The sequence below is a fragment of the Odocoileus virginianus genome, chromosome 21 (genome assembly GCF_023699985.2).
Source record: "Odocoileus virginianus isolate 20LAN1187 ecotype Illinois chromosome 21, Ovbor_1.2, whole genome shotgun sequence".
Lineage (NCBI taxonomy): Eukaryota > Metazoa > Chordata > Mammalia > Artiodactyla > Cervidae > Odocoileus > Odocoileus virginianus.
In genome coordinates, this window is record NC_069694.1 from 21,585,739 (window position 1) to 21,612,164 (window position 26,426).

Here is a 26,426-nt window from a genome sequence, read left to right on the forward strand (position 1 = left end):
GTATCATCACATAGAAAATATATGATGAGAATCTTAATATTGCAGCCCATTTGGCTTTAAAACTCTGAATGTTTCAGGTAACAGTGTTTAAGTCTTACTAATTTCATTTATTCACTTCATATTAATAGAGATTTGTCCTTTAGCTACTTACCACTCAGAGGAACAAGGTGTGCGATTATAGCTCTCTATTTATAAAGACCAGTTCAACTACCATTTCTTGATGAGAGGTTGACAAACTAAATAGTCTCAGGTAACCTCCCATTACATTTTATGAAAGAAACCTGAAGTATTCAACTGAATCCTGAGGATGTTCTAATAAATAATTATCCAAGTGGTGGTACTAAAATAGCACCAGAAAAGTAAGTGAAGTGAAGTGAAATGGCTCAGTCATGTCTGACTCTTTGCAACCCCATAGACTATCGCCTACCAGGCTCCTCCATCCATGGGATTATCCAGGCAAGAGTACTGGAGTGGTTTGCCATTTCCTTCTCCAGGGGATCTTCCCGACCCAGGGATGAAATTCGGGTCTCTCACATTATAGGCAGAGGCTTTACTCTCTGAGCCACAAGGGAAGTCCCTCCAGAAAAGTAAACCCACCCTCAATCTGTTCCAAACCATCTCCCCAGCCCCTCCAAAGGAAAAACTAGAAATAAGAAAGTTAATGCATTAGCATAATTATTTGAATCTCGGCGAAACTACTTCCACACCTTTGGAGTTTGGAGGTTGGTCTAATTTCTTGATTAGCTGAATGGATATTAAATTGGATCTCTTTGAATTTGGGGAGTTGTTCGTTAGTAATTAAGCGCTTGTTAATTGTATGTAAATGTCACTGTCCCTTAACCTGACAATGTTTTATTTTTCACTCCTTTCATTTAGTGTTTACCCATCCATATTTCACATTTATTGACACATTTTTATATTAAGTGCTCATTTATCAGTATCCAGGTATTCATTCCTAAGTCACCAGCATCTTAATACTCTTTTTATTACACCACTAACCACTAACAACATATCCCCCTACATTACACATTCCTTGGCACAGTTGCCAGATATAGTCTATTGACTGCAACGCCATTTACCTTAGAAATATCTTGCACGGATCTTTTGTGGAAAGTCTTGTTCTTACAGCATAGTCATTCCCCCTGCAAAATGGCACATAAGCAGGATGCGGCATTGTGTCCCCTTTAAGCAATAATTGGTTGCTTTTCAACTCTTTGGCCTAATGCTTCCTAATTTGTAATGCACAAGGCTCTGTTCAAAAGAATAACATATTCCATTTCTGTTTACAGAAATAACGCTTGATGCAAAAAGAGATAGAAAAGAAGATTGGTCCTTTATTGGTGATAATTATACCAACAATACTGAGCAAGATATGGAAGGGTTAGATAAAAGCAAATGAACTTAGTTTCTAAATTGAGTTTACTAGATATAATCATATAGCAAAGTACAAATCTTTTAGCCGTTCAATTAAAACTACCTTATTTTTTCCAATAATTTAGGGGTCCATTTTTATATTATTTTGCATAAGTATTTCAACCAATTTCCATAAATTTGCATTTTTGTTCAGAAAGCCCTAATGCCAATTATGTAAAATAAATGTAATTAATTAGTGCATTCCACAGCAACTGCATTCAAGCCTAGTTTGCAGTCAGAGACCCCAGAATGGCTGACTATAGGGAACTATAATTCAGAATAAGTTCAGCTCACAGCCCCCACCTCAAACTGAAAAGTGAGGTCGAGGAATGCTTCCCAGGGAGATTAAAATACATCAGAGATGTGGATTCCTATGAAGCTTTTTTTCAGTCAACCTAATTCAATGCCTAAAAATAAATAGAGAAAGTTCTCCTTGTGCCAACATCATCATCTGCATGTTACCATCGCTTTTATAGCTAATCCTCAGGCTGATTTGGCCAAGTTAACCTGTAAGTATAATTCTGCTCTTGCCAGCTTGCAGATCATTCTGCCAGAGAAGGGGTGGGAAGAAGACACTGCATGAGTTCCTCATGCTGTAATATGAAAGTTGGTTTTCCAATTCAGAGTTAATCCAGGAAGCAACAGAAAAGCATGCTATTATCTTTTTAAGTACATTTAAGGGAAGCCCTGCACACAAGGGTATGTGTTCATATTCCTCGCACTGGTATATATGCTATCCTCAAAACTTCATGCCAACCAGGTATGTGTTGCATGTTTGCTAATGAAATCTAATTGGATGGCATTGTGTGTAAGTGAAAGTGTTAGTTGCTCAGTCATATCCTGCTCTTTGCAACTCCATGGACTGTAGCCAGTCAGACTCTGTCCATGGAACTTTTCAGGCAAGAATACTGGAGTGGGTAGCCATTTCTTTCTCAGGGAATCTTTGCCACCCAGAGACTGAACCCCAGTTTCCCACACTACAGGCAGTTTCTTTACTGTCTGAACTACCAGGGAAGCCACTTGGATGGCATTAGCTCTAGTTTAAAAGCCATTCACTGCTCCTAAGCTTGGGAGTGAGCCTCTCACTAGTTTAATCATCAGAATTTCTGATGAAGTTAGAAAACTACAATAATTGGTCAAACTGTATATGCCTGTCTGGTTGCTTCAAGTTCAAGTCTATGTATTAGAAGCCTTAATACAGTAGGAAGTACAAAAGAACCGAATGGCTGGTCTCCTCATCTAACTTTGAGTTACATGTGAGGCATTTCTTATTTACCTCTTAAATTGACTCTTGCCTGAATGCTCCCTTAAGGCTTAAGATATATTTTCACATATTGTAATTTAACAGATATTCAGGAGGGCAGATTCCCACTCCTTTGAAAACTTAGGAAGTACTTGGTGGTTTGAATTTCAAGTCACACTGTGGGAGGCACTTTCTTGCTATAAGCTTTCATCCATTTAGCATTGACAACACCCTGGGGGTGCTGATGTCTCTGAGGTGGTAGGTCACATAGTTGGAAGGAAGCAGTCAGGCTAGCCCTCAGGACTCCCTGGGATCCTGCTGGGGCAGTCTTGTTTGCACAGTTGATAAATATCTGTGTGGCTATCAGATTTCTATAAACATAGGGCAGAGTTGTCCTATGAGTTGCACAGATCTGCTATCTGGGACCTGCTTTATGGGGCAAGGTTGAGCCTGTGAGAATGGGGTAGAATAAAAAAAAAAAGAAAAAACCCTCACCTGCTTAGATGTGTCTCTTGGTGAGCTCTATGCAGTATCAGGCTTAACCAAATCTTCTTATTTTATTCCCCATACTGGGGTTAGGTTACCGTAGTCATTATTTCTTATAAAGCTGATAAATGCCTTACTTTTCATCGTCTTATGACAGTGCAGATGCAAGGTGCATTGCGTATACTTTCAATACAATAATGAGCACTCCATTAAACCCACTCTACATGAAATTGATTGCATGGAGGTGATCGCTAACACACATGTCCCATGAGGAGGCAATGCAACGAGCTGTGACCAAAACCCATTTGTCCATTAGCTGCAGAATCTCTCCCTGCCTGCCACCAAATCCAGGGAAACCACAGAATTTTTGTCCTATACTTAATTTTTAAAAGGATCAGATGTCAGAGAAATTTAGACACTTCTAAGAGAAAAAGGAAGACCTGCTGCCCCAGACATAGCCCAATACTATAAATGTAGTGATTTTCCAACCAGATTTTAAGTATTTCTTGTGCTGAGGTTTGATTGGTTCTTGAGAAAGCCAGCACTTTTTGGAGGAAGGTAGGTCTTTGGATAGGGTAGAAACAACCCCTTTCATTACAATTAACTTCTGGAAAAAGATCCTCTAGAGGAGCAGATATTCTGACATTAAAGGGGCGTGTGTTTGTGTGGTGTCTCTGTGTGTGTTGGTGTGTGTATTGTTTAGGAGAGTGCTTGTTGAAACAGAGTAGTTTCTGCATTCGATGTGTTTATCTCTCTGTCCCTGATCTCATCCTTACTGACCCCGTTCCACTGAACAGATAAGAAAATGGCAATGAGTAGGAGTATTTGGTTATAGTCTCCTGTGATCCAAGTTTTGAATGAGAATATCAGGTTACTCAGTGGTGCAATAAAAATATCAAACTTTGCAAAGGTTATTGCTTTAGAACTTTGAACGATAACAACTTAGATGTCCTCCTTTTCATTTCTGTACCTTTGCTTGGGCTTCTTTTATGTAATAATTCATGTAACAGATGACATCTTTGGACAAGATAACATAAGGTGATCTTGTCAAACTACCACCTAGATAGCATTTCATTTTCTTACATATCTATAATATAGAATATTTTACAAGGAACATAATTTACTTTCACAACAGACCCTTGAAGGGAATAGGTCTGGGTTAAGTTGAGAAAAATAAAACTTAGATAGGTTATGAGACTTGTTTAGACCCATGCTATTTGGCAGATTTTAGGTATATACTAAAACCCAGATCAGATATCATCATCTTTGCTGAAACCTTCATTCATACTCTATAGTTATCTGTTAAGGATGATGAATTCTGTTACCAGAAGATCCATGGTTAGTTGAGAAGGGTGTGTAAGGGAGTAAAGTAAATTTGGAGGAGTAATCATTTTGTAGGAAAAGAAAAAGTAAGATTGAGAGGAAGGGAAGTGTCAAGGGAGACATTTGTTGGCAAGAGAGAAAAGGAAAAAAATTGCCTGGGTAAAGGACAAATGAACTTTAAGAAAGGATAAATGTAGAGAATGTATAAGTGAGGCAGATGTTTTGAGTCTGCAATACAAAATCCTCCATATCCATATTCCTCCCTAACACATCTTTGAGAAAATCCTATATTGATGATGAACATATTGATGTGAGTAGACTTTATCTGGGTAACGAAGTACACTAAGTCAAAGTCGACATAGAGAGGAAATAGTGCTGTGTGTGGGATTGCCCTACAGCTGGGCTACAGAATTGTTATTATTAATTATAATTATTAATTAATAATATTATTAATATTATTTGTATGTTTTCCTTAAGTTGAATTATAAGCTGCTTGAGAGTGACTTCATTTTTTAATCTCTCATTCTATTCTAAGAAATGTGACATATAGTAATTGTTCACTACACTTGGTTTGCATTTTCTTAGTCTGAAACTACATACTGTTTGAATTTTTTTTCATAGCATCCCTACAAATGGATGTTTAGAATTAATAACAACCTCAGCATGTGAAGAAGTGTATTATGCCCAGAGCTTATTTTTATACTTAATTATTACACTTATTTCTATACTAACTTGTCGTAGAAAGAATTTCTGAATGATATATCCTTTAAGGGTATTTATTTTGTTTGCTTGCCTTCTGTTGCAAATAATAAAAATCTATTATGAGTGATCTGAGTAAAAATAATTTTACTAGAAAGATACTAGTAGCTTACAAAAATTAGTATAGAGACCATAAAACTAGAATACACACACAAACACACATGCTCACACACATATTTAGCCAGGATATCAGAGTGCTAAAGTGAGAATAAATCAACACCAACCACGTTGCAGATCTCAAAACTCTCTCGTTGAGGTGTAAAGTTCCAAGAGAAAGAATCTGACTGGTTGAACTTAAGTATTATGCTAACCTATGCATAACTAAAATCATGGCATCTGGTCCCATAACCCCATGGAAAATTGATGAGGAGACAGTAGAAACAGTGTCAGACTTTATTTTTGGGGGGGCTCCAAAATCACTGCAGATGGTGACTGCAGCCATGAAATTAAAAGACGCTTACTCCTTGGAAGGAAAGTTATGACCAACCTAGATAGCATATTAAAAAGCAGAGACATTACTTTGCCAACAAAGGTCCGTCTAGTCAAAGCTATGGTTTTTCCAGTGATCATGTATGGATGTGAGAGTTGGACTGGGAAGAAAGCTGAGCACCGAAAAATTGATGCTTTTGAGCTGTAGTGTTGGAGAAGACTCTTGAGAGTCCCTTGGACTGCAAGGAGATCCAACCAGTCCATCCTAAAGGAGATCAATCCTGGGTGTTCATTGGAAGGACTGATGCTGAAGCTGAAACTCCAATACTTTGGCCACCTCATGTGAAGAGTTGACTCATTGGAAAAGACCCTGATGCTGGGAGGGATTGGGGGCAGGAGGAGAAGGGGACGACAGAGGATGAGATGGTTGGATGGCATCACCAACTCAATGGGCATGAGATTGAGTAAACTCCGGGAGTTTGTGATGGACAGGGAGGCCTGGTGTGCTGCTATTCATGGGGTCGCAAAGAGTTGGACATGACTGAGCAACTAAACTGAACTGAACTGATGCATTGGCTGTACTGAGCTGGGGAGAAAGGCCCTGTGAGCGGTGACTGTTGTGTTGCCAGGAACTCCAGGGACTTCTAAAGTGGAGGAAATGAATGAGTTACAGTCCCACAAAGACTGATATCAATGGAGGAACCCCATAAGGGAAATACAAGGGCTTTTGGAAAACACCTATGGATGCTAGGCAGACAGAACAGTCAATATTCACCGCAAGTGAACACTTTCTCTAGGGGTTCTTTCCATACTCAGAGAGCAAAATTATGAAAGCAGCATAAAATGAGACCTTGAGTAAGAGACAAAATGAGAAGTCAAATGCCTCCCCGCCCCCTTCCCCCACACATCACAAAGCCATTGGAATTCACAGAGAACGTTCTCCAAAGAGATGAATAGTAGCAATACCACTTCAGCAAAAGAGTGGATTTCAGAAATGGAACAAAGAAGATGCTTTGGTATTTGTTCTTGCTTTCTTTTGTGTTGGAATTGTTTTTCCCAAATGCCCTGAAGCCAAGCTTTCTTTCACTCATTAAAAAAACGTAGTTTCCACCAAATGGCTATATCCTTTCCCAGTTTCCAACAGCTCTCTATCTTAAAGAGGTTATCTAGAGATGTAAGAGTAAAATGGTAAAATGAGATGTTGAATGTTGATTATGAATAGCTAAGGAGAAAATGCTGCGGAGTTATGAAGACTGGCATAGCTTAGAAACCCATCATTTCTGTCACTGACAAGTCACCAGGCCACTGTAATTCAAATTCACTAGCCGGATCTTCTTGAAGCACAAAGGCAAAACAATACAAAAGCAGCAGGCACCGGAGTTTCAGGAGGATAGATTCACTGGTCATATTCTGACGACCTTACAGATTAAAAAAAAAAAAAAAATGACACATGCCGGCAATACCAGACAAGATTTTTGCCAACCTATTTTAAGTATGCAGCAAAGCTGCAGATTTTGCTGATTCAGGATTCTATTATAGGAAAAGAAATTTTGATAATCCTGTTTTGAGAATACCATTCAAAAGATTACCAAGAAAGACAGCATTTGTTACTCTTTGTAGGGAAGATTGGAAGGCTCCTAAAGAAAGTTTTCTAAATCTTAAAGAGATAAAAATATAATATGCCAAAGTATCAAACTGAAGCAAATCTGAATTTGTAAAATAAACATGTTTTGCAAATCCACACCGTCGCCTGTTATGCCATCTTACATGAATTGCCTGCAAACAGCTTTTCAAATGTGCAGAGCATTTAACAGATCACTGAAAACCTAAATACCAAAGAATCCACTGAGGTGAGATATATTTAGCTATCCACAGTGCCCATGCCCATATTCACCATTTTTGCCCACTGTTATGCCAAAGACCTTTAATGCAGCATGTAAATAAATACTCCTTTTGCAAGTAAAAACAAAAACAAAACAAAAAACCCCCCACAAATCTTGATGCAAATCTGCATTGGAGGATGCAAACCTTTTTCCTAAAAATGTACATTTATGCCTGGGGGTTAACCACAGGTTCCACGGAATACATCCAAAATAAGAAAGATGTAACTTGTAGGACTAGAGGAATTTGGAATAATATCTTTTGAAAAATTATCACCCCCCATCCTGATTCCACATATGAACCTCATTTAAAAATGAGAGTAAACATGTGTCTAAGGAAGATGGTAGAGATGATTCCCAGAAGGGTGACCTTGGAACATTTCAGAAACATGATAGTACTTGCACTGGTTCTGGTCCAGATGTCATTGGGAAAGAGAAAGTGGGGGTGGGGTGGGTGTAGAAGGTGTTTGGCAAGATCCCACCTATTTTGCTTCAAATATCTCTGTCTCCTCCAACTAGATGCATTTTCACCACATCAGTCATATTTTAATGTTGGGTAGACAGATGACCTTGTCCCATTCAATCACTAATATTGATTCCCTCTAGCAAAAATGAAACTTTCAATTCCTTGGCACTCAGTGTACTATCCATATGCAAAATTAGGGGCAGAGAGAATTAACAGGTGCTCTAATCAAATGTTTTTAGAATGGATTTAATATGGACCATTTTCCATTATGTTTCTCCTCTAAGTGCTACAGAATAACCTCTGTTTGAGTGCAAATATTCATTCCAAGTTAATGATTGGTAATCCCAACCGGTGGAATAGAGATATCATCTAAATATTGTATAACCATATTTCTTATTACATTAAGTCAAAATTTGTGCTAACTCAAAGGGTGTAAATTTTTGCTTTTTTGAGAAATCTATCAATTTTCCAAACTGGCCAGGGAACATAGTGTTAAAGAGATATGAGGTGCCATGACACATGTGACTATCTTGCTTGTTAAAATGCCATTAATAACTGTATCTAACACAGAATAAGGCACTTAAGATTTGCATATTAATTTGGAAAATTAGCATCAAAATATTTAGAGATACCCATTTTTAACATGTATGCATTAGAATGAAAGATACTTTTGAAAAAATTTGAGTAACAGGTGGTTTTATTTGGAGCTTTTTAAATAATGACTTTTATATCAGAGAAGCATCCCAGTGTTTGTTAATATTCTTTGTGTACCCTGGTCTATATAGGAAAGATATTTGTCTTAGTGGAAGTGGTAAAGTTATCCTTGATGAGACAATAAAGAGAATCAGAGTAACCTCTTTGAGGTTTTTTTTTCACTCTTTATGATAATGTTTATTATAGAAAACTGTGGCTATTTCTAAATGATCAAAAATGCCTCTTCCCTCCATATCGTGATGCATGTACATTGATATTATGCACATGGCCTCAAACCAGTTTAAACATGTATAACTTGTGGATCCTTACTGGTGGAAACAGGTCAACTAAGAAGTTTGAAGAGGGTAATTGCTGGTAATCCTCTATAAGCATGCTACCTGGTTATCATAGCAGTAAGTTTCAGATCAATACCTTTCACACAGACTATTGGGTTTGTTTTCCAAACATTTATGTGGAAGCAGGCTTTGAAAATCCACATGATTGGTTTCACAAATCTGATAAGTTCTAGCCCTCTGTCCTGCCAAGTATTCTCCTGGAGGAGAGATTGGTAGCCTTTGTGGTCTGTTGCTGGAAAGCAGAAATCTTCCTAACAAATAGGCTGGCACAGGAACTTAAGGGACTCTTTCTTAAAATGCAGTCTAGATTGGTATACACTGTTGTCAGGGAAGTCAAAATGGAGGAAGTCTTGTTCAGGCTTCAAAAGCAGGAAAGCAAGCCTCTGACCTGCATCTGACCTGCCTAAACATTGCCTGGATTCTGTGCCTGCCTGCAAACACAGTGAGGCAGCACTGTAGAAAAGAAAGGGAATGGGTCTTGGAATTCTTGAACCCTTGAAGGTCTGGCCAACTTACTGGGATCTAACAAAATCCTATTACTCACAGGTGAAATAAACAGCATTTTTAAAGTTAAAAAAATTATTCAGAGTTGCATTTTTGCATGTAAACTGATGACGGTATCAATTTGTGGCCTGGGATTATAAACTGGAGTCCCTAAATTGGCAGTTGAAAGTCTCACCTGTGGAGTAGACACACCACCTAGGATCCTTTCCCAATTGGGACTCTGGATTGCTTTCATTTGGGACTTTCCAGTGCTATTCAAGTCTGGATGTAGATTGGCCCAATTTGGTGATGTATATGCTGTTACTATTCTCTATTATAGTTTCTATTTCTTTTAATGGCTGTATATTGAAATTCGATCAAATAATCTTCTATAAAAAATTGAAATAATTTCTCTATGTGTAACGAATGGTTTATTTTACTAGTGAATCTTTCAAACCTAAAACTAAACTAAAACTTTTGGCAAAAGGCCTGTTAATACAAGGATTAGAATTTATTTATTTTTCCAGTCTAAAATATTTCGAAGATTTTACCAATGAGAACTCATGTCTAATATTAGCCGTACTATTGAATAGGATATTGATTTTAACAACTTTTTTCTGACTATCACCAAGTTACTTAGTAAAGTGATCAAGATCAGGGTAACAGAAGCACAGGTAGAAGCCAATTCTTTTGAATTTAAAATGGTAGCTAGATATCCTTGGAATGTGAATTCCTGATTAGAGCAGACATCTGCAGTGTGGTTATAGCTTAACCAATTAACAAACCTGTAACAGCATAATATAGAGAGCTACACTGAAATATTTTAAATTAAATTTTATTCCTGTTACCAACAGCACACTGTTCTTGCCACTTTGGCTCCATGCATAATGGAATAGCAGTTATTTTTTTGTACTCTTGGCTCCATAGATTCTCTACAGGCTAGGTGTCAGCAATTCATCACATTTACAAATTTCTTAATTCCTAACCTCCAGTGTTATAACACAATGTGTAAGAGTAAAGCTGGACCCAAATATGTATAAAATCTCCAGACTTCAAATTCTTGAAAATAATCATAGATATGACTTTCATTCTTCAGTATGTATGCAGTAATACTAAGAAATTCTAACTAATAATAAAAAGTTCTTAGTGGGTTTATATCTTTATTTCCTTTGTCGTTGATAAAGCAAAGGACAGTGTCTTGTATTCATCACCATGCACAGGTTTTACACAGGACTCTGCCCATATGACATAATTGAGCCATATTTGTTTATGAAAGCTGAGCCATGATGGTAACTGTGCCTTGCTTCTTAGAGTAGAGATGTTGAGAACAAAGGAAATAGACATCATAGTTTGCTTAAGAGGTAAACTATCGAAGTTTAAGTAGTACTATTGTCAAATAGCTGTGTGCCCTGGGTGACACTTATTCTGTATGAATCTCCATTTTGTCATCTCTGAAAAAAGCGGTGAGTAACAGGGTTATTGTAAAGTTTAAGTAAGAAGATATATAACATTCTTCATGATGTTTCACTCATACAGTTCACTATAACTATGAATTAAAAAGTGAATTATCTATTGAAAAAATGGTAACTTATCTCACAGTTTTTTCTCCCTGGCAACATAGTAAAATAAACATCTTTGTAAAACTGGATTATAGCAGAGAATTAACTCATGAATATAAACTGATTATATTATATCAAACTTGCATACATACAATTTTGTTTTAAAGGCATTATTTTGCCCCAAATAATATCAAAGTAACTGAAACTATTATTAATTTTTACAGGATTTTGGCATATATTATTTAATTTTATAAATTCTATGTGATCAAGATCATTATCTTGTGTTCTCATAATAAAAAACAATTATGAAAATGAGTCATATCTTCATTATATTGTCTTTACTTTTAGCCCATAAATATTGTACTAAATTTTACCAAACTAATATGGTATCCCTCACATTTGAAAATGTAGAACAAAAATATTTCCTTAAAATATTTTTGGATAGCTGTTATGTTCTAAACAGTGTGTTAGAAACCTGAGATCTCATTTAATCCTCATATCAACCCTTCAAGGGAAGTATTACTGAATCCATTTCATAGATTAGAACCTAAATGTCCTAGACATGGTTATCCTTATTTCACACATGGTGCAACCTATTGTAATCAGACTTCTATTGTTGTTCACGAGCAAAAGCTATTAGTGATCTCTTTATACATAAATGCAATGAGCAATCTGATTTCTAGTCTTACTTAACCTTGGCAAAATTTAATACTGTGATCACTTTTCTTTTGAAATCCTTCCTGATTTTTTCCCCTAGAATCACTTATCCTTGGATTTCCTCCTATATCACTTGTCATTACTTCAGCTTCCCTTATTGATCCTTTCTCTCTCTGCCTATCTTTTAGATATTAGAATTCCAACAAGGTCTACCCTCATCCCTCTCCTCCCTTTCTCTAAACACTCTCCTTCTCCCATCTCATTTACTCTAGTAACTTCAACAATTGTCTCTATGTTGACCACTCTCACACAAACATCTCCAACCCAGATCATGTTCCCAAACCCTGAACCATATACCCAGCTGCTTACTGGAACTGATTGTTCCACAGGTACTTCAAATCTCATGTCCCCCAAACTAAACTCTTCATCTTCCCACACACCAATCTCTCAACCTCAAGTACCGCCAATCACGGACACACACACACACACACTCACCCCACCCTACTCTGAAGTCAATCTTTTCCACATCCAACTTCAGTGAAAAGCACCATTGCCACCTGATCCTCCCTTCAAAAAAAAAAGTTTCAACCCATAAATCTAAGCATTGATCAAAGTTCGACTCCATGTTCCCACCTAATATTATACAAATCATGATGCTTCTTCATTCTGACTATTGCATTCAGCCACCAGGAAATCCTTCCTAAAAATGACTTCCCTGCTTAAACTCCTTAACTGTTTTCTCCACATCTTCAGGATAAAATTTTTAATATGAAATCTATACATGTTCCCTAAACTTGCTTAATCATCAGTAAGTTCTTATTAAATGTCCAGGTTCCTAAGTGTCACATATGGAGAGTCAGTCTATCAGGAGTATGGGACAAGAGTGGGTTATTATGAATCTCTACTTTTTAACAAGCTCCTTGGATTCCATTAAAAAGACAAATTTGACAAATAATGCTTATAAATCCATTTATATTCTGGTAGTTGCCCAATATTTACTTTACATGTAGTCAATATTTAGCTCACCAATACCTAATATAATTTTGCTGAATGAGTTAATGAATAAATTTATCACTTTAGGTTCTGACTCCAAAGGACAGGTTTTTCACACATTAGAATAACGAAAGGGTAAGAGTAGACTATATTGGAGGACGATTTAGCGTCATGCTCTTGGAAGCTGATGGTGAGTGGAGTCATAAAGACCTACCACTCAGTTTATTTCCATGGTGTAAGCATATGATTCATTCATACATGCAGAAAATGTGTTGACAAGATTTTTTATCAAGGCAGGGAGTCGTACTTCTGCATGTTATTGCATGCTATTTTAAATATCTTATATGAGAGTTATTAAAATAGGAATTATTGTTTCATCAAAACATCCAACATGGGAAACTGATGAATACCAAGACTAATAAGCAAAAATGATGCAAAATGAAAGCTATTATTTGAACATAAAAATTCTCAAATCATAGAGAGATAGTATTACAAACAATGGTTAAGAACCTACCGAAGAGAAATTCTCTTCACATTAAGGAAGTTTGATAAAGATAACAGTGCTTATATTTGATCAGAATTGGAGAAGAAGCTTCATTTTGAGTGGTCATATTTTTTGCAGTGGTAGGAAAAGTCCAACATTGGTGAGTATACCATTACAGTCTAAGCAAGAGAACAATTCTGTGGTCACAAGCAGAGATAGAAAGAAGAGGTAAGAGATTTTAATATGAAACTTTTATCCAGAAGTCACAGTTTCAATTAAAAAAATTTGTAACCAACATATTTTAAAATATAATACACAACATCTATCTCAGAAAGTTAAATTTTCAAAGGTAAATTTTACATCAAGTCAGTCAGTTCAGTCAGTTCAGTCACTCAGTCATGTCCGACTGTTTGCTACCCCATGGACTGCAGCACGCCAGGCTTCCCTGTCCATCACCGACTCCCAGAGCTTGCTCAAACTCATGTCCATGGAGTTGTTGATGCCATCCAACCATCTCATTCTCTGTCTCATCCTCTGTAATCCCCTTTTCCTCCTGCCCTCAGTCTTTCCCAGCATCAGGGTCTTTCCAATGAGTCAGTTCTTCACATCAGGTGGCCAGAGTATTGGAGCTTCAGCTTTAGCATCATTCCTTCCAGTGAATATTCAGGACTGATTTCCCTTAGGATGGACTGGTTTAATCTCCTTGTAGTCCAAGGGACTCTCAAGAGTCTTCTCCAACACCACAGTTCAAAAGCAACAATTCTTCGGCACTGAGGGCTTCCCTGGTAGCTCAGCTGGTAAAGAATCTGCCCGCAATGTGAGAGGCCTGGGTTTGATCCCTGGGTTGGGAAGATCCCCTGGAAAAGGGAAAGGCTGCCCACTCCAGTATTCTAGCCTGGAGAATTGCATGGACTCTATAATCCATGGAGTAACAAAAAGTCAGACAGGACTGAGAGATTTTCACTTTCCTTTTTATATAGGCCATTGGGTGGCAAATTGACGGACAGGACTGAGCGACTTTCACTTTCTTTATTAGAATATGGTGCAAATTAGAAAGGATTAGAAATGGGGGAAAAGGCAGTAAAAATCATTCAAGGTGGACAAGGAGAAAGGAGTTTACTGAAAGCAGTAAGTTACCTTTCTACCCAAGTCGACTTAACCAGCTTTACAAGGAAATTCTAAGGTCATTAGACCTAAGGTCAATGACCTTAATGTGAGGTCAAGACATCACATTATCCTAGTCATCCTGAAAGACTTGCTTTGATATTTTCTCCTTGACCATATTGAATAATTTTCACTCCATTTTCTGCTGAACTTTGTTTGTGGCATTTTGACACAGATACAGATAAGAAGGAAAAAAGAATCTCAGGAGAAGTTCTTTAGAAGAGCCCCAAACTAAAATCTGTCATGGCTTCCATTGTTTCCCCATCCATTTGCCATGAAGTGATGGGGCAAGATGCCATGATCTCATTTTTTTTTTTTTAATTCGAGTTTTAAGCTGGCTTTTTCACTCTCCTCTTTCACTTTCATTAAGAGGTTTTTAGTTCTCCTTGCTTTCTGCCATAAGGTTGGTGTCATCTGCATATCTGAGGTTATTCCTATTTCTCCTGGCAATCTTGATTCCAGCTTGTGCTTTTTGCATAATGTACTCTGCATATAAGTTAAATAAGCAAGCTGACAAAATATATAGCCTTGACATACTCCTTTCCCAATTTGGAACCAGTCCATAGAGTGCTGAGCAATTAGTATTCACAAACATTTTAATATAAATCATTTAAGACTATGATACATTGATGTAATTTGTAGATGTTGACTAGTTTTCAGAGACCTTGATGGAAAAAAAATTCACCTCTTGCAGATACCCTTGTTTTACATCTATAACATTCTATTAACTATGAGAACCACTTGAAAAGAATAAGAAAAACAAAAAGCCTCCCTGAAGTCTTTTTCTTATTTAATTAGGAAAAACCATGAAACTTCATTTTTTATATGCTTTTAGATTCAAGTTTTCATTGGAATTTCAATATTGGAAAAGAACTATTTGATTCAGCAGAATAAAAAAAAAGAATCAATCAAAAGGGCTTATTTTAATATAGTACTTACAGAGTGTTCAGTGTTGGACTGGATGTTGTGGAAAAAAGAGGATGTGTAATAGTGAATCACTGCTTCTAAGGAAATTATAGTTTAATTGAGGAATTGTGTCAGCTTGATGGAAATAATTATGGAATAATACATTGAAGAGTGGAGATGATTTTAAAAGTTTCAAAAAGTATTTAAGAAAGGTTGGATTTCAGGAAACAAGGATTTTGAAAGGCTTGAGGATATAGGGAAAGGAAAATTAACATTTCTTGAGCCCTATTAGGTTCTGGACACAGCACTAAATAACATCTTGGACATTTTTAACCTTTAATTCTCATAGCAGCTCTGTAAGTTCGACAAAGTTGTTTCCACTTTAAAGTGAAAGATACTGAAGCTTAAAGAAGTGAGTTAATTTGCCCAATTCTACTGCTTGTAAATGGCAGACATTGAGTTTTACAAAATTTTTGGCATTACCATGCAACATGTGAGACCTTAGTTTCCCTGCCAGGGAGGAAACCTGCATCTCTTGCAGTGGAAGCATGGATTCTTAACCACTGGACCTACAGGAAAGTCCCAGCCATTGAGTTTAAATACAGACTTCTCTTGCTCCAAATTCTGTGACACTCTCCCAATCACAGTATTCCAGATGTGAGAAATTCTAGGATGAAAGATAGAGGCTAGAAAGAGCATTCATGTGAGAGGGAAGAGAGACAAATCAGTGGGTACCTATAATAAGTGACATTACCCCCTCAAGCACTTCTGATTTCAGAGGTTTCCTTGGGCTCCTTTTACCTCTTTAGTGGAATTCTTTCCATAAACCAGTCTCCTATAGTTTATTCAGTAGTATTATTATGCATCTAGTTACTCAAATCATCTTTGAATTCTTTTGTATCTTTACTCTCTTACCTAATTCACTAGCAAATTCTATCAAGTCCACCTCAGATGTATATCCACATCTATGCTTGTGCCTCTAGCTCTGTCTAAACTCATCTACTTCTGCATTGATATTTGTATCTAAATATGTTTATATATCTTTGTTTCTCTATATCTTATCTTAAATCTATTATCTATTTCTATATAAGTTTCTCTCTATATATTTATTTCTATCTCAGTCTATATAACTATTTACATATTGATTTCTATGTGGATACATATGTCTCTATCTCTATTTAAATCTATACTTATATAGGTCTACCTCTAAATCTATATCACTATCTATATCTGTACTTACACCCTATACCTATATCTGCATTCATCTTAAATCTATCTCCACTGGAATCAAGTGAGTCTAAAGCATCATCATCTCATACTTGAATTACTGTGATAGTCTCCTAACTGTTCTCCCAACTGCTATTCTTGCACTTCTATAATCCTTTAAATATGTAAATTACTTCATGCTAATTTCAAAAGCTCCCAGTGCCTTCCCTTACACTAAGAATAGTATCCAAATTCCTGCTTATGGCCAACTGACTCTACTTTTACTACCTCATCACCTTAAAATCTCTTCCTCAATCTTCAAGATCCAGTCACTCTAGCTTTCACTCTTTTCTCAAATACATCAATCATTTATGCATTGGGGGTTTTGTACTTGCTATTCCTTCTGTCTATTATGGTCTGCTTTTACATGTTAGCATTTCAGTTTCTTCTTGTCATTCAGGACTCAGTTAAAATTTAACTGCCTGAGGAAAGCTATCCTAATGATTCAACTTTGTATCAGAGACCCAGTGGTAGATTAAAATGGCCTTGTAGGCTGTGGCACTTCTCTGCTGAGAACTGGGGACCCATTATCATCTCCTTGAGTCTGGGTGGGCTCTGTGACTGATCATACAAAGAGACACTGCCAGTTTCTTCTGGGCTTCAGCTTTCACTCACACTTAGAAGCATACTACCATTAATTAGTGTGACTCACTCTGGTCACCATACTGTAAGGAGTCCAAGCCACATAGAAAGATGAGGGATGAAATGCCATGTGAAAAGAGAAAGGGAGAGAAACATAAAAGCAGGAGGGGGAGAAAGGGGCTCTGAATACTAGACATGTGGATGAAAAACTGTTTTTTTGGAAGTGGATCATCCTGTTCCAGCTGCCACTATGTGGACCAGGGACAAGTTACCCAGTTAAATCTTTCCAGAGTTCTAAACTCACAAAATTGTAAAAAAAACACAATATTGTTTTAAGTCACTAAGTATGTGAGGGTTGTGCTACAAAGTACTAGTGAACCAGACAATTGCCAAGTATGGTTTGGTTTATCATATCACACTTTCCTACTAGTTAACACTACTGTTTTTTTTTTCTTTCTTTCCTTCCCTTTTCTCTTCTTTCCTTTTACTTTTGCCCTCTCTTTCTTTTCTTGCTCTGTCTTTCCTTTACCTAGCTACTGTCTCAACTCTTTAGATTATAAACACCACATGAATAAGGTGGAGAAGGAAATGGCAACCCACTGCGGTATTCTTGCCTGGAGAATCCCGTGGCCAGAGGAGCCTGGTGGGCTGCTGTCCATAGGGTCGCACAGAGTCGGACACGACTGAAGCAACTTAGCATGTGTGCATGCATTGGAGAAGGAAAATGGCAACCCACTCCAGTATTCTTGCCTGGAGAATCCCAGGGATGGAGGAGCCTGGTGGGCTGCCATCTATGTATGGGGTCACACAGAGTCGGATGCGACTGAAGCGACTTAGTAGCAGCATGAATAAGGCCTTGGTATATCTCTTTTCCCATTGAACTCTGGTCTGCAGAAGTGTGCCTCAAAGATAGTTGGAAGCAGTCAGTAGTTATCAAATAAATAAAATAAGCCTATGCATTTAGTAAGTCTACCTACACAGGTTTGGTAGTTACTTTATCAAAATTATGACAGTTAGGTGTAAATAAAGAAACAAATGCACAAAATCAAGCCAAAGTAATTCCAAATATAAATGGGGAAGAAATATACAGTATACTCTATTCTGTAATTTTACAATGAGATAGGTTTTAGCAGAACATGATGCTTGAATTGGCTGGAAAATTATACCTCTTGACTGCCCTTTGGTATTAGACTTTGGTGGGATTACTAATGGTTAGCTCAGTGCTGTAATGATTTTCAAAGGAGGAAAAGCGTCCACAGATTTTGAAGCAGCTTAAAGCACATAATTTGGCTTTTCAGAACTAGATCTTGTAGCTGGCAGAGTCCCAACCCTCTCTTCCTCAGCTACATGGCAACCTAGATAAGGCCCTGTGGATCCTGGCTGCCCGACTGCCTCTGATCTGAGGAGCTGATGCAGAAATAACTTCATTGCTGATAGATACTTCTTCACAATGGCAGAATTAATATGGCTCTCCGAATACCAACTTGGGGCCATTGGAGAACTCCTGCTGTGGAGAAGATGAGGTTTTAAGACATGAAAAGAAGTCCTCACATGTCTTCTGCCTTTGCACTCAGTACATGTGTGTGCTGCGTGCTAAGTCGCTTCAGCCGTGTCTGACTGTGTGACCGTATGGTCTGTGGACCTCCAGGCTCCTCTGTCCCCAGGATTCTCCAGGCAAGAACACTGGAGTGGGTTGATACACCCTCCCCCCGGGGATCTCCCCGCCCCAGGGATCAAACTTTGCCTCTTACATTTAACCTGCATTGGCAGGCAGGCTCTTGACCGCTCGCGCCCCCTGCGAGGCCCTTACCCTAAGTGCAAAGGCAGTAAAAATGGGCAGAGACTCAGAGAGAGGTTCCTGTCACCCATTAAGTAACCCACTGAGCCAGCCACTTCAGAGACACTTCCTATGCTGCCCACCCGGCCTACACTCCGCTCTATCGCTAAGAAATTCTCTCACTCTGCTTCCCTATAGTCACAGAGGTGAAGTCTTCCCTGCCAGATTCCAGCCACTCTGGCCTTTGTTCCACTTCTTCAGCATGAGGTACAACTTTCAGGCTCAGGGCTTTTGCACAGACCATTCACTCTGACTAAAACTTCGCTAACACTTACCTTCCTTACTTCACTCAAAATCAAGCTGAGGCTTAAATGTCACTTCCTCTGGGAAAGCTTTTCTGTTTCCCTGGGCAAGATTATGTATCTCTGCCTTACACTTTTGTTACATCCTTCATAATAAGGAAAACTCTGCATTCAAACAGCTAGTTCACCATTTTACGTGTTCTTTGTGATTAATCAATCAATGTATTGTGTTAAGTGTTCTCTGGTGTTTGGCAGTGAGCCCAACAGAGGCAAAAAGCAGACATGTTTTGTTCTTTTCTATATCGAGAAGATTTAGCATGATTCCAGCATAGAGTAGATGTTTAGTAATTAGTCTTTGAATGACTGAATGAATGTTTGATAGGTGAATGAATTGCAGGAAAGCTATCTTTTACTGATTTTTTTCTCCTTTGAATTTGGAACAATATATGTGTCCCTAGTAAGGTGAGAGACTTTATGCCTAAGTTTTTTTAAAAAAAAGTTCCAACCTCACAGATCATTGATTTGTTCAGCTGCAGACTTAATTGCATCCTGTGTTCTAAAAATGATCATGATTTGAGGCAGGAAGTAAGTACATAAGAATTCCCATTCTCTGATTCATAAATCTCTTAAAAGTTGTCTGTCTTGATAAAGATTCTGAAATCCTCAGGGCTGAATGGTGGGATTCCATCTGCATCCTTTCAGGGGCCTCCATTCTGATAAAACGAACTAAGAACATTTAATTCAAGCCTGAGACTCTGCTATAATACTTTCAATTATTGAAACTTATTTCAGTATCTAGTTCAGCCTAAGGTATATGCAGGCACTCAATAATTGATGGTCATTATTATCAATGTGATTGATTATATCAGCATTCTAGTTATCTGGACAGTCCCCCCTCCCCCACCCCCCTCCTAATGAGCTTGTCTATTCCTTACATTTCTGTCAAGTCCTTTCAAATGGGTCCAGAATTTTTTACTCTGATCCTGATGCATGAACTCAGGCTTTTTTCTCCTGATTCTTTTTCAGATGCTACTAGCTAGCTTGCTTCTCTTCTAGCAACTACAGAGCATTCCATTCAGGGAAGCTCATCTGTTGGAAACCCCTAGCTACTTTTTGGATCACTATCTTAACAGATCATTTTGTCTGAGATTAGAGATTATTGAAACCCTTGGATATCATTGTCATGTCCTCTGATCTGAAATACTAGTATTAAGTCACTTCATTTGAGCATCTCTGACTTCTAATAGTTAAGAGCCTAGATTTGAGAGGCACATTTTGAAGAATAGATCCTCCATCTATTTGCTGTGAAAACTTGGGGAAATTATTTAGCCCCTAAGTGCCTCTTTCCTATTTTATAAAACAAAAATCAATAATAGTACCTGCTTCCAAGGGTTGTTGTCAAGATGAAGTGAGATGACACGATAGTAAAACACTACTGGCAAACTTGTTTCTCCCTGGTCTGTCTGTCTACCTGTGACCATTATTTCTTGCTTGGTCTTAATATCTGCCCCAAGGTTTTGCTTGATGTGACTGGTCCATGTGTTTGTCCCTGTGGATGACCTGAAGGCAAAAATACATTACTGGCTCTTTGGGAAATAAGGATTGCATAGGTAACAATATTTTAAGTAGTTTTTGTGTTTACTTTCTAGGATTGGCTGATCACAGTAGCAAATATTATTTTTGTGATTCTTTCACTTGATGGGCTATCTCTCAAATAAGCTAGATGGTGGATTTTTTAATTTAAAACAATATAAATGATATTTTTTTAAGTTTTGTTAATGAGAATTCTGCCTCTAGGAGATGGAGTAGACATACTCCCCTTATCATCACACTAAGTACAATTAATAACACTGAACACTCTATTTAAAACTAATATAATAAGACTCTGAAATATAGAAAGAAGGCGACAGATGGTCACGAAAACTTAGGACCTAGGGAATGACATGGTGTTTAGTTACCTGAACTTACTTTTTGACTCATACATCCTTAGTGAGAGCTGATAAAGCCAGCAACCTGGAAATATCAGACAGGGCAGACAAATATGGCCCCCCCAAAAACCCGCTCTTTCTAGCCAAGGACCAGGAAAAGACAGAAAAATCTTCAGATAGTGATTGCTCCATTCCAACTAGACAACACAGAAAAAAGTCTGTGTTGTCAGCCTTGCCAGCAAAGGCTGAGTGGGCATCCACTCAAGGATGAAAGGAGAAAATATAACACCCCCGCTGCAATGGAGTTGGAGGAGGTTGGGTAAAGAGCTAGAATTTTATTCCCTACTGGCAGTATTAAGTTCCTCAACCACAGTCTCAGTGCAGACTACCTGGCAGCCTAGATTTCTATTCATACTTGTCAGTAATGCTTTTAATCTCCACTCAAATGGCATCAGATGAAGGCTAATGGAGAGTGGTAACAAAGCCACCCCCCACTGCTGTCAGTGGAGACATGAGAAGTCAGAACTTTCACCTCTGCCCAGCAATAATGAGGAGCCTTGCCCAACATGAGCATTAATGATGGCTAAGTGGCAAATTGGAAAAGACCCTGATGCTGGGAGAGATTGAAGGCAAAAGGAGAAGAGGGTGGCAGAAGATGATTTGGTTGGATGGCATTACAGACACAACAGACATGAACTTGGGTGAACTCCAGGAGATGGTAAGGGACAGTGAGGCCTGGTGTGCTGCATTCCATGGGGTGGCAAAAAGTCAGACATGACTTAGCGACTGAACAACAAGTGGTAAATCCACTATTCTATTTCACGTGGCAGTAAAGAAATAATACCTTCCCCTTTTCCCTCCATAGGTCATATCCAAAAAATCCAACTTAAAGTGAAGTTTAATAATATCAAGAATTGTCCAAAATAATTTAAAAACATGCATGTTTCAATACAAATTACTTATCAGATCAAGAAACAGGAGGATCTCACACTGAATGTAATAAAATCAAGAAATTTCAATGCTGATACGACAGAGGTGTTAAAATGATCAAACAAAGATTTTAAAGCAGCAACAGTAAAAGTATTTTATTGACCAATTACCAAAGTACTTTTAACAAATTAGCTAATAAAAAGCCTCAGCAAAGAAATACTCTTAGCAAGGAAATGAAAGATATAAAGAGGAGCCAAGCAAATTTTAGAACTAAAAATTAAAATTACTGAAATGAAAAGCTCAGTGAATGGTTTCAATCATAGAATGGAGGGGACAGGGGAAATCATCAGTGAATGAAAGATAGAAGAATAGACATCATCCAATCTGAACAACAAAGAGATAACAGACTTAAAAAATCAATGAAGTCTTTGGAATCTGTGGGACTATAATCAAACACCTAACATTTTTGCTATTGGAGTTTAATAAAAATAGGTAAAAGAGGAGAGATGAAAAAAGTACACATAGGAATAATGACCAACAACTTCCTAAATTCGTCAAAAGACATACATCTCCAGATTCAAGAAGCTGTGTAAATTCCAAACAGGAAAAACTGAGAGGATCCATGCAAAGACACATTTTAATTAGTATTTTGAAAACTAAAAGACAAAGAAAAAATCTTGGAAGTGGTCAGAGAAAAATCCACTTTATCTGTAGGGAAAAATTGAAATAAAATGATAGCAGATTTCTCATCAAAAATGTTGGAGGCCAGAATAAAGTGGACAATATTTTTCAAACAGTGAAAGAAAAGAAGTGTCAATCTGGCAAACCATAGCCATCAAAAATATCCTTCAGGAATAAAAGGTAAATAAAGATATTCTTAGAGGAAGAGACACTAAAATAATCTCTCACTCTCACACTTATTCTAGTAAAAGTGGCTAAAATAAGTTCTCTAAACGGAAAAGAAATTTTAAAAAGGAACCCTAGAAATTTGGAGAGGAGAAAATAACAAAGTGAAGAAAACATTAAAAATTTTTCTTCTTCTCTTGAATTTTCTAATTTTTTGATGATTGATGCAAAACTTTTAACACTGCATAATATAGTTCTAAATGTTGGCTGAGCAAATATTTAAGCCAATTGTGTTATCAATAGGGAATGCAAAGGAAGTTAAAGGGAGGAAGCATTCTGGTTTATAATAGGCTTAAGTTACGTATATACATATATATATATGAGATGACATATCATATATACATCACATACATAATTATAATATTCTAGGTATAATGCGATACCTAGAATAACCACTAAAAAAGCTGCCCAAAGAGATACACAATATGAAACTATAGATAAATAATAATGGATTCTTAAAAAATTTTAATTAACCCATAGACAGTCAGGAAAAGGAACCCAGAAATAAAACATGTTTTATTCAGTCACTAAATTGTGTCCAACTCTTTGCAATCCTGTAGACTGTAGCATGACAGGGTTCCCTGTCTTTCACTATCCCCCAGGGTTTGCTCAAAAGAGAACAACAAAAAAGAAAATAAAATGTCAGGTTTAATCCTAAAGTATTAATAATTATATTAAATGTAAATGGCATAAACATACCAATTAAATGACAGATATTGGCAGAGTGGTTTATAAAACATAATCCATCTGTTATATATATATATATATATATATATATATATATATAATGCAAACATTAATCCAAGGACAGTAAGAATAGATGTATTATTATCAGATAAAGTAGATTTTAGAGCAAAAAAATTATAAGAATAAAAGAGCAACATAAAATGATAAAAAGGTAAGCCCACAAGTGGACACAGAAATACAGAAATTCTATGTATACATATACAAACAACAGATCTGTAGAATGTTTGAGGCAGAAGTAGATAAAACTAAAACAAAAATCATACACTCAATTATAATTGGAGACCTCAACACCTTTCTCTCAGCAATTTATTGAAAAAATAGACAGAAAATCAACAAGGCTATAGAAAAACTTAATAGCACCATTTAAACAACAGTATCTACTCAATATTTTCAGAAAACTCAACAACAGCAGAACATGCATCATTTTCAAGTGCCGATGAATCATGTCCCAATGTAATCATATCCTGATGGAGAAACTTAAAAAATTTAAACTAGTGAAATTGTAGAGTTTATTCTTTGACCACAATGGAACCAAACTAAAAATCAATACAAGAATTTACCAAAAAAACTTCCAAATATTGGGAAACTAAGCAGCATATCTATAAAAAAATCCATGTGTCAATAGGATAGCTTCAGAAGAAATTTTAAAATGTTCATTTAACCAAATGAAAATGGAAATACAATTACTAAAATTTGTGGGACAGATAAAGCAGTGCTAATGAGGAAATATGTACAACTAAATTCACATATTAGGAAAAAATGTCTCCAATAAATACTCTAAACTTCCACTTCAACTCAGAAAAGAAGAGCAAAATAAAACCAAAGCAAACAGAAGGAAGGAAATAATAAGAGCAGAAATTGTTGAACTTGGAAACAGAAACACAATAGAGAAAATCAATGAAACCAAGAGATTATTCTTCAAAAAGATCAATAAAATTGACAAAGAGCCAGCAAGACTGAGGAAGAAAAAACAAAGGAAAATAATTACAAACATTTGAAATGACACAGGGGATACCACTAGGACCCTGCATATGTACCAAAAATATATAGATATATTATGAGCAACTTTTCACATATAATTTGAAAACTTAGATGAAATAAATCATTTTATTGAAAGAAAACAGCCAATATTTATCCAATATAAAATAGATTATGAAATATATGGTTGCAATTACCATAGAACCATTCAGGGATTTGAATCCCACTATTAAGCAATTGAGTTTGAAGTCCTTATAAAACCTATTAATACTGCTTATTTCATATAGTTTTGAGAGCTAAGAAATTTTAAAAATCATATGAAATATCTTTTATGTTTTATGTTCTTTAGTAATCTGATAATATACTCTATTTTTTTTTTCCTCCTGAAAGTTGTATTTACACTTAAATTAATGGGGCATTTGAGGTTAATTCTGAATACATGTGAAGTTTGTTCTGTTTTTGACCAATGATTTAAGTATGAATCACTACTAGCTAACAAATCTAAAAACACTAAATATCTAAGGCCAGATAACAGTTGATTTGCAGTTCAATACAACTTGAAATTCAGCTCTTATCATTTTAACTAAGGAGACACCAATGGCAACCCACTCCAGTACTGGCCTGGAAAATCCCATGGACAGAGGAGTCTGGTGGGCTCCAGTCCAGGGGTCACTAATAGTCCAAAAGGACTGAGCGGCTTCACTTTCACTTTTCAATTTCATGCACTGGAGAAGGAAATGGCAACCCACTCCTGTGTTCTTGCCTGGAGAACCCCAGGGACGGGGGAGCCTGGTGGGCTGCTGTCTCTGGGGTTGCACAGAGTCGGACACGACTGAAGCAACTTAGCAACAGCAGGATCACTTTAACTATGCCACAGCCATGACCTGTAAAATAAGAGTCCTATAAAACGAACTATTCTGTTGTGATTCAGTGAAAAAGACTCGGTATAGGGGCTCCTAGTCTAATTATGGTATATTTGTATCTAATTATCTGTCATATCTTGGGCAATCGCTTAAATTCCTTGAATTGGCAATTGAAAAAAATTGCATGAGATTATTTTGTGGTCTTTTCCTTTTAGCTATGACTTTTTTTTTTTTTTTAATTCAAGTCCAATGTATTTCATCAGAACCAGATTAAGGGGCAAGAAAACCAGGGTATTTTTGGAAAATTGGATTTCCTAAAGATAGTCAAACAAATATTAATTTCATCCCACACACTCTTCTTGCAAAGTGATGCTGACAATTCTCTACTGAAAGATGAAGTCTCTGGTCCATCCAGTTAAACCTCAGCATATTTTATAACTGCTTCCACCGTGAGAACATGATGAAAACTGACACTTGCCTGACTTCTGAGGCTAGGTTATAAAATGCAATATAGCTTCACCTGAAGCCCTTTTCTCTTTCTTTTTCACCGTATGTACTTATACCTTTGGAGATCTGATTAACTATGTAAGTAATTCTGAAGATGCCATGTTGGACATCACATAGAACAACTCAGAGTGACAAAATATTCCTGAGGACCCCTGCTATCCCCAGATATCCAAGTGTTCTGAGCTGGAATTCCATGCACATAGGTGAGGAAGTTTTCATGACACTAGCTCTAGTCACATTCAGAAAACTAAGATCATGAGAAATGCTGGGCTGGCAGAAGCACAAGCTGGAATCAAGATTGCCAGGAGACATATCAATAACCTCAGATATGCAGATGACACCACCC